General features: G+C 46.3%; 1 protein-coding gene across 4 annotated transcripts in view; it reads right to left on the minus strand.

Annotated features, from left to right (window-relative positions):
• The window catches only part of LOC146197698 (uncharacterized), a 448,896-nt gene that overhangs the window by 172,226 nt on the left and 256,465 nt on the right, over positions 1-20,205 (minus strand). For all 4 annotated transcript variants that reach the window (XM_084599608.1, XM_084599606.1, XM_084599607.1 and 1 more), the window contains exon 3: positions 10,144-10,218. The gene's annotated coding sequence lies outside the window, so the exon portion shown is untranslated. The remainder of the gene's footprint in view (positions 1-10,143; positions 10,219-20,205) is intronic.

Here is a 20,205-nt window from a genome sequence, read left to right on the forward strand (position 1 = left end):
CCCGCCCTCCAAGGACCTTGGCCAGGGGATGAACGGTGGTGCCCGGTTGCAAGTTTCACGGGCGAGCTGGTTCGTCAGCTCATTGTCGTCAATCCCCGAGTGTCCAGCGATCCATCGGAGGAAGGCGCGGCAGGGCTGCAGCGCAACAAGCGGAGCCTCGAGCTCCGTGGACAGATGATGTGTTAGACGTTTAGATTGAATGGCACGGATAGCAGCCAGTGTATATAATATACTGAAGCACAGGTGGGAGAGGGGTAGATAGACGAGGATGAAAAAGGGCCTGGCTTCCGGACCCGCGAGGAGCCGCATAAGAGGCATCCAAGTAAGCGACTAAATGGGTATTGAAGGGCGGCTGTGATGAGCGGCAGCAGCATGTCGGCGGCCAGCATGGAGGACCGGCGAAATATTGGCTGGAAGATGAAGTATACGGAGGTTAGTGGCCTCCGGAGGAGAAGGAATTGGCAGAGGGACTGACTGGATGGGGGAAATGTTAGCACTGGTTGAGAAGCCAGCGTCCATGAACTGTGCCGGAGAGGCGAGCAATCTGTCGGTCGCGGTGAAGGGAAAGGAGACTGCGAAGAGGCTGAAAAAGCCCGGTGGCATAAAGCTTATCGGTGGAAGTGGTTATGTGAAGACAAAGAGCAGCTTTATAAAAGCCGTGAAGAGCTGTTGCAAGTGTGTCTGCCTGGCTTTGAGTGAATGCAAGATAGAGTATAAAGTAAAGCAATTTGTTAAGAGCCAGCGTGTGAGCCAGTCGAGAGGCGTGAGCTTCCCTCAGGCCAGAGGACCGTCTCACAACTCGACGAAGTAAATGGGTGACACACTGACAGGTAGCAACAGCCGCATGGCGAGCCCAGAAATTTTTTGGCGGCATGCAGAGGCATGCTAAGAACGCGACATTGAGAAACTTTGGGGATTAGGCAGCCGCCCAAGGTAAGGGAGATAGGTGAGTTGTGAGCTCGTTGATAAGCAGAGTGAGTCAAAAGTAGGAGTTCTTACTTCTCGAGCGTGGGAGACATGCCTGCATGGGCAAGAGAGCAAAAAATGATATCCAATCCCTGTTAAATGGTGTCTTGAACGTGACCAAGAGATCCGCGCGAGCACCACAGTGTGATGTCGTCGGCGTAAAAAAAGTGCTGAAGATCGGGAATAGACAATAACTGAACCGCGAGAGGAGCAATGGCGATATTAAAAGTGTGGGTGAAAGAACGGCATCCTGCGGGGTACCGCGCGTGAGACGGTGGGGTGTAGAAGTGAAGTTCAATGTTCGGAAACGGGCCTCGCGATTAGAAAGAAAAGCTCGAATGTAGTTATACATGCGGGAGCCGCAGTCGGTGCTGGAAAGGCAGGTAAGAATATGGTCATGGGAGACGCAATCGAATGCCTTGCGGACGTCGACTGTGACCAGGGCGTGAAGCGGAGAGCTACCACAGGTGAAGAAAGTATGCTGAAGTATGAGGAAATGGTTCTGTGCAGATACGTGGTGGCGAAATCCAATGAGGTTATGAGGGAGCGAGTTCGAAGCCTCCAAATGCCGACTAAGCCTAGTGAGCGCCATTCTTTTCATCGTCTTGCCGGCACAGGAGGTCAGAGAAATAGGCCGGAGATTTGAAAGGACTGGAGGCTTACCAGGTTCAGGAGTGAGAAATAAGTGAGGAAGTCCAGGACAATGGCAGAGAGCCTTCTTCCCAGGCGGTGTTATAGAGGTTGAGAAGGTGCTCTTTTGCGTTATCGGGAAGATTGCGAAGAGCGGAGTATGTGATTCCATCTCCCCGGGAGCCGACCGAGTGGCGTTAGCAAGAAGTGCAGCTTCAAGCTCGCGCAGTGTAAAAGGGGGAGCGAGGTCATTGCTTGCACAGCCTGTGTATTCAGGGTAAAAGGGAGACAAAGGGGGTGGGAGATAAAATCTGCAAGGGTTTCGAAAACCTCATCAGGAGAATTTGTGGCTAGGGCTTTAGCTAGCGTCGGGGCAGGGGTGGCACAAAGGAGGGTTCGAAAAGGACTCCAGGTTGATTTTTTTATGGAGCGCCATGTCAAGATTGTTGCATAGGGTATTCCATCAAGAATCCTCAAGCGTAGCACAATATGTCACGATATCGTCTGGCAACTTTGAAAGGACGGTCTGCAGTTGGATGTTGAGGGGTTGTAGTCTGGCTGTTCGGAGAAGCTTTTTGCGACGCTTCCATAGCTTGATGAGATGGGGTCGGGGTCAGAAGTGGGATATGCAGCGGTGTCTGTGCGAGTAGAGGATATTATGATATAATGCAGCAGAGAGTGCACGATTGAATGTGAATGCAAGACAAGGAACAAACAAATACAAAATACGTTAAAATGGTTCTGGGTCAAAGGAAACCATTTCTTTGTGATAGAGCTTGCACGCTTGACGCTCACCACAGAGGCGGGAGCGAAATGCAGAAGTGCTAGGCATTCCAGCTGAGTTGTTTCAAAACCTCAACCATGACGCTGTTAACATTCTGCATACATTATGTCAGAAGATTTGGACAACCCTGCAGTGGCCACAGGATTGGAGGAGGTCAGTTTATATCCCCATTCCAAAGAAAGGCAGTGCCAAAGATTGTTCCAACTACCGCACGATCGCGCTTATTTCGCATGCTAGCAAGGTGATGTTGAAAATCCTCCAAGGTAGGCAGCAGCAGTATGTGGATCGGGAGCTTCCGGACGTGCAAGCTGGGTTTCGCAAGGGCAGAGGAACTAGAGACCAAATTGCTAACCTTCGCTGGATTATGGAAAAAGCAAGAGAGTTCCAGAAACCCATCTACTTCTGCTTTATTAATTATGCGAAAGCGTTTGACTGCGTAGATCACAGCAGATTGTGGCAAGCTCTCCAAGAGATGGGAGTTCCAATTCACCTCATCTGTCTCATCAGGAACCTGTATGAAGGGCAGGAGGCCACAGTCAGAACTGGGCATGGTCTTACTGATTGGTTTCCGATCGAGAAAGGAGTGAGGCAAGGCTGCATACTGTCGCCCTGCCTATTTAACCTATATGCAGAGTGCATCATGAGGAAGGCCGGTCTGGACGAGTCTTCAGCTGGAGTGAAGATTGCTGGAAAACGTATCAACAACCTTAGATATGCGGATGATACCACTTTAATGGCAGAAAGTGAAGTGAAACTCAAGAGACTTCTGATGCGCGTACAAGAAGAGAGTGAGAAGTTTGGGCTTAAAGTGAACATTAAAAAGACAAAGATCATGGCGTCTTGCCCTATCAAGTCCTGGAGCATCAATGGACAAGAAGTGGAAGCTGTGACAGATTTTCTGTTCTTGGCCTCCAAGATTACCTCGGAAGGAGACTGCAGCCATGAAATTAGGAGACGCCTGCTTCTGGGAAAGAGAGCAATGGTTAGCCTTGACCGCCTAGTAAAGAGCAGAGACATTAGTCTGCCAACCAAGATCCGTATAACTCGTGCTATGGTCTTTCCAGTTGTGATGTATGGATGCGAGAGTTGGACTGTGAAAAAGGGTGACCGCCGAAGAATTGACGCGTTTGAATTGTGGTGCTGGCGAAGACTCTTGAGAGTTCCTTGGACTGCCAGAAGATCAAATCAGTCGATATTGTCGACCATAAACCCTGACTGCTCATTGGAGGGTCAAATTTTAAAGTTAAAGCTCAGCTACTTTGGTCATCTGATGAGAAGAGAGGAGTCGCTGGAGAAAGATTTGATGTTGGGAAAGGTTGAGGGTCGCCGGAGAAGGGGTAGGCAGTGAACGCGTTGGTTAGATGGCATCCTCGAGGCACTGCAGATGAAGTTATGTGATGTTAGGAAGATAGTGAGAGACCGGAAAGCGTGGCGTGACATGGTCCATAGGGTCACGAAGAGTCGGACTCGACTGAACGACTAAAGTGAAGTGTAAAGAGATTTCTGATTGAGTTCCGAATCGATCAGAAGTCCTCCTTGCAATCAGGCTTGCTGCAATTTGGTACGCAAAAACTCCCCAACTATTGCCTTGTCTTCGTGCCATACAGGATTCTTCAGGAAACAGTTTCAAAAATTTCTTGAAATTAAAAACTCTAGAAAGAAAAAACGCGAAGTATTCTTTCCATTGAAGCAGGGTTTCAGAGTAAAAAAAAGGGCAATATCACGGGAATGACTCTGGCTTGTGATACCTCTCAGCTGACATGATTGGGCGCTGATTATTCGTAAGATGGTGCGACGTCACGTGATCACATGACATGGATTATTTGGCGGAAGCTGCCAACTCGTGATTCTCACTTCCGATGGGAGGAGAATCCGGCCTTCTGGGCAACGCAGGTATGTTCGTACGCGGCTTGGCTAAGCGGTGCTTCAAATCTGCGTCGGGTGGTGGTGCACGTACTTAGGTAGCTTACGTATGCTAAATAGTACGTCTGAGATAACAGACGCAAGTTCAGGCATTAGTGATTAAGAGGCTTGCAAAGCGCATCTAAGCGAACGAGGATCGACAAAGGGAGCCTCGGATGGGAGGACCTAACATTATCGCGCCATAACCATATACGCCGAGATTAAGGGTCCCCCATCCCCTTCTATTTTTTACAATATAGTTTGCAGTCTAGGCACGAACGCGAGAGTTAACATTCAAATCATAACTGCCTCCCCAAAGAGATCTCTGCAGACTGAATCTCATTAAGCCCGAATACTTTCAGTGATATTTTGGTTGGAGCTAGCATGGTCGTTGTGAGACTGAAGTAATTAAAGCCAAAAGACGAAACAGAGACAGAAAGAGCGCTGATGTTTCTTCCTCATTTTTTTTTTTTGCGCCAATTTGCATTTCATCCACTTTGTCAAAAATAATTTTGCGAATTTCTTCTCATTTATTCAGTTTAAGCCTTCAGCCTCAGCTCGTGACCAAAAGCGTAACAAAAACGGGTCAGATCGCTTCCTTCTGGCTCCAGAAACAAGGGTTGCGCGTCTTCTGCCAACTCCCAATTTAGAAAGACACTAAGCCAAGCTCTTCGTCGTAGTCTGCAAAGCGGTCGCGTCGTCAAGCGCGATCGCTCCGCGATGGCGGCCTAATTATGGCTGCGAGTTGCTTCTGCTGACGCCAACTTAATTTCAGGCGAGAACGGCGCAAAATATGAACGCGCACATGCGCTCAAGGATACAGTGCGGCTCCAAATGAGCGAGCAGACGAAGTTTTATGCTGCTGAAAGAAAAAAAAAAAGGAAGGAAGCGACGACGTTCTTCCTAAAGCCGCCCAGTTTTGTGTCCATCGAGTCTGCCGGCTTGCATTCGTTTGCTACGAAACATTTCAGAGAGCGCTCGCAGCCGCTGTTTATGACAGCTCCGCGCGGACGGAATGAATTCACTAGGAGAGTTCTATGTGCATTCCGCGCTACCAACTTATGAGTAGAGCATTCTGTGCTACTGTTTACAGCAGCAAGATAGAAAATTTCATCGATACTAAGAAAGCGAAAGACCAGACAACATGACTGGGGGCTTAAGCCGCAAAATGAAGCGTTGCGCTTAACTAGCATTCTCCAGGAAGCAGTCGTAAGTAGGTATTTTTTAACGGTTCTAAATAGCTGTCGGCAACTCTCGATAATGCAGGCCTCAAGAACAAGTCATAAACTTCGTAGGAGGAGTAGTTAAGGGAGACAATGTATTCCGTAAGCTGCAGATATGCATGAAAAGAAAAGTCAAGCTATTCACTGCTGATTTTGTGCACGCAGAAACTTGAGAGGGTTTGCCCGAAAGGTTAAAGTTGCGAAGTTAAGCCGATCTCAAGCTCGCAGGAACTATGAAACGCGCGTTTAAATAAACCAGACAGAAAAGAAGTCATTTCTGTTCATACGAACTGAAGTACTCAATGTGGCCTGCTTGAACACTGGGGCGTTGCAAGCTTTAGAAAAAAAAATTTACACATCTATAAACATTTTGGTAGAGCGATACTCAGTGGCCTAGCTTATCAATTAGTGTGAACTGATAGCGTTAGCTGCAGAAAGTTCTGAAGTGGGAGAAGATTGCGGCTCGATCACCTCATGGTTTCCGCATCTAGGCCGCGAATGTAAACGATGGCTTTGACCTCTACACCCTGTCCCTTCCCAGAGAAGTGACGCTGCGCACCCTAAAAAGCAACAGGCATCCGCTGATCGTTCCTGTTGCCCCGACTATCCTGGTTAGGATTTCGGCTAACAAATTCGAATTTTGAAGACCCTGATCCAAACGACTGCCGCTCGTCTACGCCCCACATATCAGGTGGCACTTCTCCGCTCTGCAGGCACCGTCACGTCCCGGAGGTGGCAAGCAAGAAGGCGCGCAATGGTATGCCTTTAGAGGCCAGCAGCCACTGGGACACGTGGTCGTCACCGGGAAAGCGGGGGTTGAGATATCGGAGACGAGGGTGTGGTCAGATAGCTAGAGCTAGAGACAAAGCGCGGACAATGCGGACAGTTCTCTGCGTGTGGTTTGGTTTGGTTAGGTTCGGTTAGGTTTGGTTTATAGCGATTAACGTCCTAAAGCAATTCAGGCTAGAAAGGGATTTCGTAGTGGAGGGCTCTGGAAATTTCGACCAGCTGGGGTTATTTACCGTGGACTGAAATCGCACAGTACACGGGCACTTTGCTCTTCGCCTCCATTGCAAAACACTCGCCAAGACTGGGATTCAATCCCGCATTCTTGGGTAAAGAAGTCGAACGCCCTAACCACTGCACCACCACCGCGGGGCAAACGTGAAAACAAAACTAAAGAACTGCGTCATTTCAGGAAAGGAAATAACGCACAACTTCCTTTCTTTTTAGCGGACACTTCACGTCCCCGCTTTGAGGGTTGAAAGAGGGAATAAATAAGAGATATAAAGTGTCCGCAGTGGAGAGTTGCAGAATAATCTTGACTACCTGAGGTCCTTTAACGTGTACTGGCAATGCACACTACACGGGCGCGTGTCGTCTCCAACGAAACGTGCACTCTTGCCGGGTGCCAGCCCGGGTACTTCGCCTCGGCACCGATCGCACTAACCACTGCGCTACCAGTTTTTTCTTTATTGCCAAATTCATAATCAGATTTTACACATAAAGAATATTACTCGACAAATACACAACGTGGGTTAAAAACCACGCGAGTTCAGGCTGTGTAATCCATTAAAAATCAGGCATGTGCAGCAACACTTCCATTCTCGGAAGCAACTCAGGCACTTGGTGTGTCTTGAAAACATAATAACGCTCGCAACGGCTTCTCTAAAATACTGCCGTATTTTCCTCGCATCAATGTCTGCATGCCTAAAAGCCATTCTGGATCACCAGATACTGTGAAGGCGCAATAACATAATCATGTCTAGCGGTAGCTATAATTATCTTCAATTGGTAAAAATCGAATTCCGAATGCATGCACGGGTAGGTCTTTTTAATCGTTCGTTGTATAATGTCCCAAAGAAAAAGGCTTCGAAACAGTCTAAGAAAATGTGTCCAATAGCTTCCGACTTGCGGCGTGTGAAGCAGTGATTTCCCCAATGTACAAAAAAACAAACAAACAACAACCTCCATTTCTAAATAGGTCTTAACTTCTAGAGTATTGCTATGGAGCTTGAAAAAGAAAGCTTTTGTTACCCCTGGTACAGCCGTATTTTTTAAGGACTGAATTCCATAGACCTGCAGAGTACAACGATTTGTACAATGGGATCGGAAGAAAGACATCACACAATTCTTTATGAAGGTTTTTTCGTGCCGTAGCTGATAAATATTCAAACAAAAATCGGCATTGAAGTACACGACATGACATGTACACATCTTTAAGGATTCCAAAAATCCTCCTTTGTATGCTCGCCAAACTTACAACTAAATTTGGCAAAACTTTGTTCAATCTAACCCGACACACAGTTCTTAAAAATGGCTCCTTCGTATCACGAAAAAACATAAAACGGGTAACCACTTTTGCGCAAATACGAATGAGCCAAACCGACTCCTCCAGAACGGACGCGTTGACACAAGCTGGTTCGGCGGGTGCGCTCCCAACTACTTCCTCATACAAAAATGGCGAACACACGGTAAAATATCTGCACATTCACACGAGAACAATGCAGTACTTGTAACACGTACCATATTTTGGTAACAAGAAATGAGTTACGAATCGTAGCACGTGCAAACAGACCAACGAAATCCTTTTAGTCTGTAAGCCTTCTCGCGTACTTCTAAAACCTGCTGGTTCCAATATGACTCACTGTCTCGGTAGTTTTCCAGTGGCACTCCTAAATACTTTACTAGGGCTGTTACCAGACGCATGTTCACGAAATTCGTCAGGGTTGTGGGCCACTCTTGATGCCAGAAACCTAGACACTTATTCCAGTTCACAGCACTACCGCTCACAGAACAAAAGTCCTTAACCAATGTGACAACACTGCGAATGCTTTCGTATAGTTGGCACCGAATACGACAATGTCATCGGCATACGCGAGTATGCGGACCGCTGCTGCATGCAAACGAAAACCTCGGACACTGCTGCTCTCGATAATGCTCAGAAAAAATGGTTCAATATACAAGCAGAAAAGCAATGGCGACAGGCGGCAACCTTGACGTACAGAGCGTTGCACTTGGATGCGCTCACCCACCTTCTTATTTACTAGCAGCCGCGTCGTGCACCCTCTGTACGCCCATTGCGACTCCCTTGCAAATAACCGAGCCCACATTTGCATGCTCTAAAACAGATAACAAGACATCATGCGGAGTAGTTATCTCCAGCTTGACCTAGAGATAACCACTACGCTACCACGGCGAGTTCTACAAGAGTGACGTTTTGCCTTTTAGTGCTGAAGCTACAAATCAATTCGTAGAGCATAAACAGCAATGAAAGCTCTCCTGGCATTTGTCTAAAACAGGAGCCGGTAGATGCTTTGATTCGGATCAAGTATGTGCAGTAGTCTAAATCAAATCCTATTGCTGTTAATCATTGAGAAAATATCCGAATGTGGACTCACGGACGTTACATAGCAAAGAAGCCGAAGTGTGGTAGCATATTTAATAGAGGGTGATGTTTAAGGACAGACCGACGTATTTTACGTGGCTGAAGTGCCATTCATCGATTTTGAAGCAATTGCATTCAAGGGGCGGGACGTAGGCTTTTTGAAGCAGTTGCAAAATTCGATGGAGAGCATCTGCTCGGGGATATTATTAAAAGCGGTCATAAGTATAAACTATTTTAAATAACTCCCTCGTAAGGTCTCTAGAACGGGCTGCAGCTGTATGTGTGGAAAGAGCAGTACACATCCCGCCGCTAAAGATACCTGCTGCTGATATCGTCCAGCGAAGGAGACGATGTAGCGCAACTTATTGAATTAGTTCTTGAACCATTCACTTTTGCTTTTATTTCTATGCCAATGCAAAGAAAGTCGACGATTATAGTATGTGTCGCAAAAGGCGGTCCCTTAGCAAAAATATTGACTGGGGGAACTCTCGTCGCAAAAATTAACTAAGACTGTCGCTTAACGACAATGCAGTTATATAATATTAGCAAGATACAAGATCACAGAAATGGAACTGAGAGTTACCTCTGAAAAATAGAAAGATGATCAGAGTGTCTAATACTTCAAGGCAGCAAATTAAAAGAAAAAAACTATATATCCAGGCGAATATGTCTTCTCTTCAAGGTGTTCACCCAGCGCCGCAGTTGTATGCTAATTCGATTTCTAATTTCTCAATTTGTGAATCTGTGATTGCTCATCTTCGTTTCAAGGCCTAATCGCTGCATATCGTGGCTAGGAGGTCATGTTGACGGCTGTGGGAGCTCTGCGTCGAATGGCTTCTTTTGCATGGGGATCGCGCGGATGGCGCGGCATGAGCAAACGCCGCGCACGCTCGAGTGACGTCACTGGGCTGGTCACGGTTTCATCAATGCTACGAGGCTAGTCACATGACTGGTCATCCTACTGTGCTAACGGTGAAGCATACAGTGGAAATGATATAATAATAGCTTCACTGCAAAATGAATGGACAACAATGCTATTGCACTAGGGTTCGACATACAAGAGCACTATCCGCACACTACGCGTGGACTTATGGCTTTAAAGAATGTAAGTAGGCTTTCAGGCGAAGCTAGTGTTCAGGCAGACGCATTCAGTTTGAAACTGTGTTTGGCGTTATAAAGGCGTATCAGCCCAATTGTTCGGTTATATGCGCACCCGCGTCTAATAAAGGCCAAAGTGTATACAGCGTTACCTTTCAGCGTGAGTGATCCACGCGGTGGCGGCCGGGGTATGGCTGAGGTAGACTCTTCATCAGGGCATGGTCCCACTGCGAGGTTACAATAATATTAATTAAAAAAACAGACAAAATCGGCATAGAAGCTGGAGTGCGAAAGCTTTGCAGCCTACTGAAATATATAACTGTGATAGTTACCAATCCACAGCCAACCGAGATTTCCCGGCGACATCATAACTTGTGCTTTGTGCTATCATTTGCTCGAGCCAAGCACAACAGAAGGCTTAAACCAAGCAGCTTTTCTAGCTTAAACAGCTTTAGTTAAACAAAAAGTACTTACGGCGAATTGCCTTCACTTTCCCCGGTAACGGCTTTCATTTTCACATCAAGCACGGGAAAAGGTTTGCTGCAGAAGGAATGCAACGTTGCAAGTTATGGGACATCTAACTACGATGAAAATAGAAGAGACAGTGCAGCAGCCAGAGCGAGACCTTTCAAGGGCCGTCTCTCCTCGCACGTACGTGGTGAAATGAAGCGGCGGCGCTGCTGTCGGCAACCCTTCTTACGCGTTGTTATGTCATTGCCGAGCTCGTCAGTCAGCAGAGTTGGTAACCTGCCCTGCGGCGTAAGCCTGGTACACAAAACAACGAAATATATATATATATATATATATTTTGCTGGTTGAGACGCCACTACTAAGACTGTGTCTTGGAAGCAAAACTATGATCGCAAAAGCGAGTCTGTTATTCGCAGGTTACTGGTGGCGCTGTGATCACACTCTGGAACATGGCCCAAATAGGCTATGTTTCTGGGAACACACGAAGACACAAGTCAACTGTCCTGTCTCTTCAGGGGCACTGTAACAGAGTCGTATACGCTTCTTGAACTGGTGGTAAATTCTTCCGCGGAAATTTTGTGCCCACATCCTAGCGGAACGAACGAATTATAGTCAGAGCAGAAGCCCTTTTTGTGAGTTTCAAATACGGGATTACAATGGTATTCATGTAATGTTAAGGAGTGAAGAAGAAAACCAACAATTTACAAATGTACGGCTTTAACGCAGTTAAACCGTATAGGACGCACGAGAGCTGTTGTACGCGGATGCAAGGTGGCGGAAATGACGGTATGCAAAGCACGGCGCTCAAATGTGTTGCAGTTTAACGTGCTGAGTAATAGCTGTCGTGATAGCTAGGAGGTTTCAACTTTCACACTTACTTGCCCCGATAAATTTACGGGGTCGAAGTCTCTCCGTTCCGACTTTTTTTGAGGGGTGGAATGAGGGGGGGACCGAGACAGCGCCCTTTTTAGCCAGAGCCTGTGTTATAAGGGCGACGCTACCAGAGCACTATTGCGTTCAAAGGCCAAAAGTCAAGAGGCATGCCCACCACTTGGGTGGCCATGAGTGCGCTATGTTATTGGTTTGACCACGGGTAAGCTGTTGCTATGCTGGTCTCAGCAAGACCACACTCAATGCCGACGATGATGAAGGGAATGGTTCCCCGGTCTAACCACGCGTGAAGTAGTGTTCCCGTACTGAAATAAGTTCCCGATTGCTTTTAACATTCTGCCTTGAGTTCGTGGACTGCCAGTCTGCTTGGTTCACTCATTTGGGAGATGAACTGTCCTGGAAAGGCGGTTGTCATCCGACAAGGTGAGTTGTTGGGCGAGTTGGTGACGATGTTCCATATATACAACGCGATAAACGGGACAAGTAACATGTTTGTTGTTATATGTTTCTTGATCTTTGTTCCGTTTATAGCTCTGTAGGTATGGATGAAGGTTGTCATCGGAATTTTTCTTCCAATGCAAAAGTTCAAGAACATCAGATATATTTTTTCGTAGCCGTACCGCTATGCTCCAGTGGACGCTGAAGTTGAACATTTGTTTTTCGTTTTCCCGTTATGGAAGCTAGATCGACCGGTGTTCATAAAATTTTGCAACCTCTAAACCGCTATCATTTTGATATCTTTGTGAACGCTGTCCACATAGAAGAGCGGATACCCTAATGGGTTTCTTCCTTGAACGATGTTGACACCGCATTGCGAGGCAAAGGAATAATTGTTTTACAGTTGGGCAGAAGTTCCACAGGAGCTTCAACTGTTCCCAAGTTAGCACTATATTTAAGTAAACAGATGTTACTATAACGCGTATCAGTTGCACAAAAAGAAAATAATTAGACAAATATTTGACCCTGCTAAACCTAACAAAATCGAAACCAGTAGCACGTTTCGCTCGACCTGCCCCTCTCCCTCTCTGTGCGGTAACCTCTCGGCGAGCTACGCCCACTGGATGATCGGATTGGACCTGTCGTTTTCGCAACCTCAGCTGAGACGCAGATAGTTCACGAGGCGTCCCACCTGGATATCATCCATGACGAGTGCTGCCGCTAAATTGTCAAGAGCTGTTGCAAAACGTTGGTACCGGCTAAGAGAAAGCGGAGGCTGCCTAGAAAGCACGAGCGCCACGGCTCCAGCATAGCTGTGGTTGAGTGACGTTATGTTTGTCACGTGACTAGGCAGAGGCGAGCGCGGTTACCTCGCTTTCGGCGGCGGAAGTGAATGAGGATTCGTGGATCTTGCAGTGATCGATAAAAAAGTATCTTGCTTACGCCCACAAAAGTAACCGTGACTTTATATTAGTTGACCTTTCCCCCCGACCTCTTAAATTTGAGTTACGTGCTCGTTAGCTGCTTTTGCGATCCACGCTCCCATTGCAACTATTTCGCGCTCGAAACTCCGATCTTTCGCTGGCAGACGAAACCCGTTTCAGCACTAATTCCAGGGGACTGACTGTCGTGTCGCTTTAACCGCGACAGCAATTCAGCGCGTAAGCTCCGTAGCCTTACGCAGGGAGAAAGGGCGCTCCGAGATAAGGCCTAATCCCCGAGACAGCATCAGAGCGTCGTAATTAGCAGCTTCATTATCCGGATTTGCGTCATTGACTCGCTGCCTCTCGGACTTGCAGCGAGCTTTGTACTGAAGACACCATGAGGCTCACCGACGGAGCGCAGCGTTTCAGGCAACTCTGTCGCACTCCACCTGAGCTTCGCAAGGGAATTCGCCTACGAGGGATGAGTAGCGGACGAATGCAGGTTTAACTGTGAATGAGGTTACTCGAAATGAGTCAACGCTGCTTTCATAATCCGTTCCTGCCTGCACGTGAGATGCGCGGTGCTGTAGTGAATGGAGGCTAGCATACTTCGTTAGTTTGCTTTTGTCGTGTCTTTTTTTGCATGCTATCAGAGATGCTGCCTTTAATACACTGGCACTCCCTGTTGAATCAAATAGTGGACATCATATTTAGCACAACTTTGCAAAGGGGAGCGATACAACGTAACACTTCATTTTGCAATGACCCATTAAATACGGATACCATATTTAAGGGAATCCCACAAGGTGCAGTCAAATTTGTAGTACGGGAGTAATTACTCATTAAAAAAGTCTTGCAATAGTATATATATAATAATGTTGCATGCGTGGTATCCGAATCACGAATAACTTCCATCACGAATTTTTCGAACGCGTATTGCATAAGTTCGGTTATCTGTATTCAAAATTTTAATTTCAGCCTCTGCGCGCCTTTCTACCTAATCTCATAACATTTTTCGTGATTAAAGGCCGGCGTTGGAGCGCCGGTTGATTGGCCGCGGCCACGACAACTGGGTTACGTCGGAAAGAATATCACCAATAACCTTCTCTTAAATCAGTTGCAAAAGGCGTGAAGCGGAGGAGGGCGTGAATATGAAAAAAATATTTGAAATAACTCAACAGCCGAACACGATCATAGATTTTTTAATGAACGTAGAAGTATTATTTGCCTGAAATGTTCATGAAAACACAATCTAGCAATTGAGTGATTTTACATAAAATGCTTGCAACGTGTTTCAGGGTTACTTTAACTTCAACTCAAGCGCCATATACGGCCACAAAAAAAAAAAAAAAAAAAAAAAAGAACGTAACATTGAAATAAATTTTGAAGTAAAAGAAATATTAGACCAGGTCTGAGGTGCAGTCCCGAACCATCTCCTGTCCGGGGCAGTAGTTCTACCAACCGTGTTAATCAAAACATCCAGAGGATTACAAGGGGGAACAGCGCAAGCTACACCCGGACAAAAGGGGAGGACGAGACACACACAGCGCTGTGTGTGTCTCGTCCTCCCCTTTTGTCCGTGTGTAGCTTGCGCTGATCCCCCTTGCAACGAACCAACTAGCCCGCAACGTTTTGTTCCAGAAGATTAGTTGAAGGGTGATAGCGAATAAGTACCCAACTTTAGTGGGGGCGGTGTGGGTCCAGTGATCAGAGAGACCCTCAACGGGGAGTAAAATTTGCAACATGAGCGTAGTAACTCATTCCAGACATACGGCTGCGATAATGCTTGGATAATGACCAGGAGGAATTTTCCTTAAAATTCGAAGCTCTCTATAGGTGCATGAGTGCGCAATCTTAGCTATTAATGCGCAATTACTCTCGGATTATATTAGATATTGTGCGTTTCCGTTGATGTGCGACACATATAAGGTAATAATAGCCACAATAAAATATGGGAGGAGGGCGAACACTGGATCCGCGTGAGAGAGTGCAATGCATAAAAATGAGGGCGCTGCTAAGAGGAAAATAAAAATTGAACGGACAGTTAAGCTCCGCGTTTAAGGGCATGACGCCACAGCGTTCCTAGCTACCGCCTTCTCCTTTTACGGATCCTTGTACGCGTACATGAACTTTGATATTTATTCCCTTAATCCTTTAATTGTGCCTCCAACATCGCATGTATGCTCACTTGGCCACATTCTTAACCTACTATTTAGTTAGTTATTTAGAAATATAGAGTTTTATGGAGCATAAAAGTCTGTGGCTATCATGCGCCAAACACAAGGTTAGATTTTCCGTTATCTTAAGTGCCTAGATATTATGGTACTCAGATTTGACTTTAAAAATTTGCTTTGTCCAGAAACGTACACACAAGAGAAAAATCGATGAATGCTTGTTCGCCTAAACGCAACGCAGGATGAAATGCAACGTGTTGACTGCAAAATACAGTAAATTTATTTTTTGTTCAGAAAAAAAATTGATTAGACACTATACATTGACATGTGTGGTGACGAATGACCAAAACTGAAACCGTACGCGGTTAAGTACAGGAGACACTGCACATAATATGCCTCATGTCGAGGAAACACGTCAAAATTCAATCTTTACATTCCGAAAAAATAATAATAATTGGATGCTCGTAATGATAATATATACAATTTTGAATGAAAATGTAAATGAAATTCTACACAGCGTACTATAATTTGACAAATAAATATAGGTGCAAACATATACAGCAATCGCATGATCAGTGTGTATTACACACGTGTTTCGGGAGGTATACAGCTGTGAACTGACATAATTATTTAGATTATATTGCGAGTACCAAGGTGGACTGAAAACCACCCGGACACGTCCCCCCGACACGGAAACAAAGACCATTGGCGAAGGAACTCTCGCTCTCCAAAGTAGTAAAATTCCTCAGCCAGAAAGCTTACGATCTCCTTTTGCAGACGCGCCATGACCGGGAAAAGCGCACGTCGGCGCCGGCTTGAGGCGAGAGCCTCACAACGATTGCGCCATAACGCGAAAGCGCCAGCTACAATCAGCAATCGTGTAAATTGACCGAGAGGACATCTACCATTTATCTGAAAGCGATTAATGTCAAGACTTCTGAAACCGGCATGAGCTGCCCTCAAAACGACACGAGCAACGACGCATTGCTGGGCCATGTGACGATAAGACAGTTGCGGTTTGGGCGCTGTGCTGTCCGCGCAATGTCCCATCGTTGCAGCCGGTCTCGTGTAGGCAATTTCCTCCAAGAGCCACATAAAGTCACGTAAATGCCCTGGCCAAAACGATGCTGTTAGTAGTAACCAAGAAATGGAATTCGCCTGCGTTCTGCAGGCACTGGCGGAAGAAGTAAAAGTTCCCATTGACTTTACTACTCTGTTCGCACTGGCTCTGTAGCTGAGCCACCTCCGCTGCCTCGTGCGGACAGAAGAGAAAATAGAGAAGAAAGAAAAAAGAAGAGGGAGAGAAAGATGCGCGCCGCAACAACAGCCGTCGTCCACCATGCACCGAAGCAGTGGCGGGTGCATTGACCGCCTACAACAGATAAAATTCGGGGGTTGGCTAGCCCCCCCCCCCGCAAGCGGCGTTGACCTACCGTCCCTGCCCCGTAGGGCCAGGCAGGGGCTAACCTACCACGGAATGTTGTGGGCCATCATTGCACCCGCCACCGCTTCGGTGGTGGACGGCTGTTGTTGCGGCGCGCGTCATTTTCTCCCTCTTCTTTTTATTTCCTGTGCTCTTTCTCTGTCCGCAGGAGGCAGCGGAGGTGGCTCAGCTATAGAGAAAGTAGCAGTCCCGTGCAATGTTTTTCCTTCTTCCTACAGCCACAACACAACCAGCACTTCATTGAACGCATCGAAGTTTACCGGCATTCTATAATTCGTTTACAGGAAAGGAAATTGGCGGTTAGGAATTTTAGCAAGGGTAGAGTCAGCAATCGTGATGCAAAAATTCTGAACGAATCGTCTCTCGCCGAAAGCGTGACCAAAATCTGGACCCCAGCACACGCCGGTCTCGCCGGCAACGAGGCTGCCCACATGCTCGCCCACTCCTCGCTACCTCGGGGTGCTGCGGACGCCTCCACAACATCTCAAAGCAAAGAATGTATTGGTACGTTTAGGGATGTAACCGTAAACCTGAAGCAAGACCGGAGGATATATCTGCCACCGGATAGATCCCTGAGTATAAAGGAATCATACGGCTGAAGAAGACTCCAAGCTCGAAATTTCTTTTCGCCCCTGTGGAGGAGTTAGACGGGTGCCAGAGGGCGGAAGAGGGACGGTGCAGAAACAGAAATTTTCAAATTTTGCGGCCACATGGCAATATTAGATCATATAATATGGAGATGCGTTCGTGCCCCAGGGCGCAACGCGATTAAAACTATAGTGATGAATGGGAGACCACGGTAAGAGGCTCCGACGAAAAAACTCGGCGATTCGCCGTCCGCCTGGCGGCCGAGGCTGAAGACCTCTTCTAGACGGGGCCGGGTGTCCACCGGCCGCGGTGCGACAGACTGCCTCCCCGGACGCCTGCGTGCGGACCAGGAGTTTGCTGCCGCGCCATATCCGGCGGAAATGTTCTTCCTCCTCCTCCTCCTCCTCTGTCACTCGCAGAATCCCGCTGTCATCCTCACAGTAGACAAGATGATGCTTCCAGTTCCCTTGTACTGACAAATTTTCAAAGCTACTGCTGGTTAACATGTGTTGAAGAGGGTGAGAAAGGTGGGGGTCATGCCCGCAACTAAGACTTTCTTTTTCCATCTACGCACTGGTACCCTACCCGTTAAAGCTTGATTATGTGGAAAATACGTATATGCACCATGGGGGACGAACAGTTTTCTGTGCAACGAAACAGAAACCATTGAACATATGTTCCTTCAGTGTAACAACGCCATCTCTATTTGGGACGTGTTACAGCGCCCCATTCAGAAGGACCTTCCTCTTACACCGCAAGGTATCAGGTTTCTGCCAGTTCAAGACGATGTAATACCATACGATGCCATATTCCTGCTGGGCCTGCATTCTGTGTGGCCCAGTGTTATGGATTATTATAACAGTGACACTGGTGCCAGATTTGTGTATGAATATTTTGCCGAGAATATTGTAAAAGTGCATGACGTTTTGAAAGATACAGAATGTGATGCTCAATTTGAGGTGGTGTTTAGAAATCTTGCACAAATGAAACGACTCCATTATTCGCGGCCGGCAAGCGGCCTGCAAACCTACTGCTAGTAAATATATTGTACTGCATATTTTGTCATTATGTACATTTCGCAATAAAGAAAAAAAAATAGACAAGGGGAATTATGAAGAGCGTTTCACGATCCGGGGCGTGGCGTAGTGGTTAAGCGGTCGGCTGCGGATCCAAGGGATGGAGGTTCGGTTCCCGGTGGAGACAAGGTTTATTAATTTATTTTTAACTCTCGATCTCGAAAGCGTGACACCTCTGCTGACAACCTTCAGTCGACAGCGATGAGGCATTAAAGTCTTTCGTCTTAATATTGACCTTTCTGTTAAGTGCATTACCTTTGCGGACGACACAACATTATTTATGAGCGACAAGAACATTGACAAATTAAGTAACAAAGCCAATGAGATATTGATGAAGCTTTAGGACTGGTGCACCTGAAACGGACTGCTCATTAACTATAGGAAGATCAAAGCTGTTATTTCCTGAGAAAAAAGCCGACAGCTCACACATAATTTCTCTCCCGACTTGAATGGCAATTCCATTAAAATAGTTCATAACTTCAAAACTTTAAGTGTAATATTTAATGAATATATGCTCTGGGATGCACACATAGATTAAGTACTATCTAAATCAGCACGAACAATTTGTGCACTGTACCGACATGGGGATATTCTTCCTATCCATTCAAGGCTTCTAATTTATTATTCACTCTTTCTATCGCATATTTCATGCTGTTTTCTAATACGGGGCACCACTACTTCTACAAATATTCAAAAGCTAACGCGGCTCCAAAATGAAATGGTAAGAATAATAGATAAAGCTGTAAAAGATCACCCTGCAACTCCTTTACAACAAAAGTTTGCTTTAATTAAAATGAGCAATTTTTATAGTTATCGCCTGAGCAGGGCACTGAAAAATGAGACATAAAGTAATACTAACTTTATACCACGACTATAGCTGACATCCGCCTCAATTCACACACATATCCGACACATCCAGAATATTGGTTTGAATAAACTAACTACGGCGACGCCATGTTGCATTATTCCCTTTCGAAAACTCTTAACTACTTTCATCAGTCGGGTAATGATATCATAACTCTTCCTGCTCGTGAGTTCCATAAAAAGTTTCTGTATCTCTAAAATAGGTGACGTAGATATTACAATTTGATGTTTGTTGTTTTGTGTTTGCTATTTGTCTTCGCTCTGCCTGCGTATCAACTTGTAAATTCATGTAATTCAGTTCTGTGACTCATAAGTGTTTGTAGTCTGCTCTAAATTCTGTTCTCCACCTTCAAGACAGTGCGAGTATATATCATTTTGTAATTTAAAGGCTTTTTTGTATCATGTCATTTTCGCTGTGTGCCCCGCTCTTGTCCTTGTACTTGACGGGGAACGGGAACTCGTCAAGCTGCTTACAACAGCAGCTTTTTTTTTCCAATTCCCCATGTCCATGGAGAGCATAAATAAATAAAGTTTGGATTTGATTTGATTTCAATCCCTCCTGTCTCAAAGAGGCTGCCCGTGTTGGCAGCAGCTGCCAAATCGACCATCTCATGCGGTCCCGTGACGTCACGCAACCTGGCAACCAATAAAAGCCCGGCCATGTCACCTGCCAGTTACCACCAGCCGTAGGCATGCCCGTGATTTTTCTCTTACAGCCACGATCCTGAACCCACATTTTCTTGACAGCAGGACGAACAATTATTTCGTGTTAAAACGTAACTGCTAGGAAAGGCGAAGGGCCAACTCATTCGACGGTTTTCAACAGGCGTGTTACGGCTGCCGTGCGAAAGGAGAATGCTGCCTCTCTTTCCCTATCAAGTACACATACACTTCGTCAGCACAAAAAACATATTCTTATAATTCGCTAGTTCTCATAACTCTACTCACGACGACGCTAGCAAAACGCGTTTAGCACAAGCTGACGATCGGGCTGTGTTTCTGTTTGCATGATGATTTCAACACATTCTCACCTAAAAACATATGTACACCAAGCGCCACAGGCGCGAACAAGGCGCACACAAATCGGTCACTCCTGCCTATGCTTTTGACACCTATAACTGAGAAACGTTTGCAAAGGCTAACTGCATTGTGCTATCATAAATTTCCACATTTTTTCGCTGAAAAAACACTGCCGGCGAAGCTGCTGCGCGAACGGACAAGTTTGCAAATGCAAGGCGCGGAGAGATGCCTGGCATAAGAGGCTAAAGATGCTCAAAATATTGCTTATAACTGGCAGTAAAAGACTTTTGCACGGTCAGGATTGCTTTCTTCGGATGGCTAGTAT

The sequence above is a fragment of the Amblyomma maculatum genome, chromosome 3 (assembly GCF_055883805.1).
Source record: "Amblyomma maculatum isolate TAMU_Amacu chromosome 3, ASM5588380v1, whole genome shotgun sequence".
NCBI lineage: Eukaryota > Metazoa > Arthropoda > Arachnida > Ixodida > Ixodidae > Amblyomma > Amblyomma maculatum.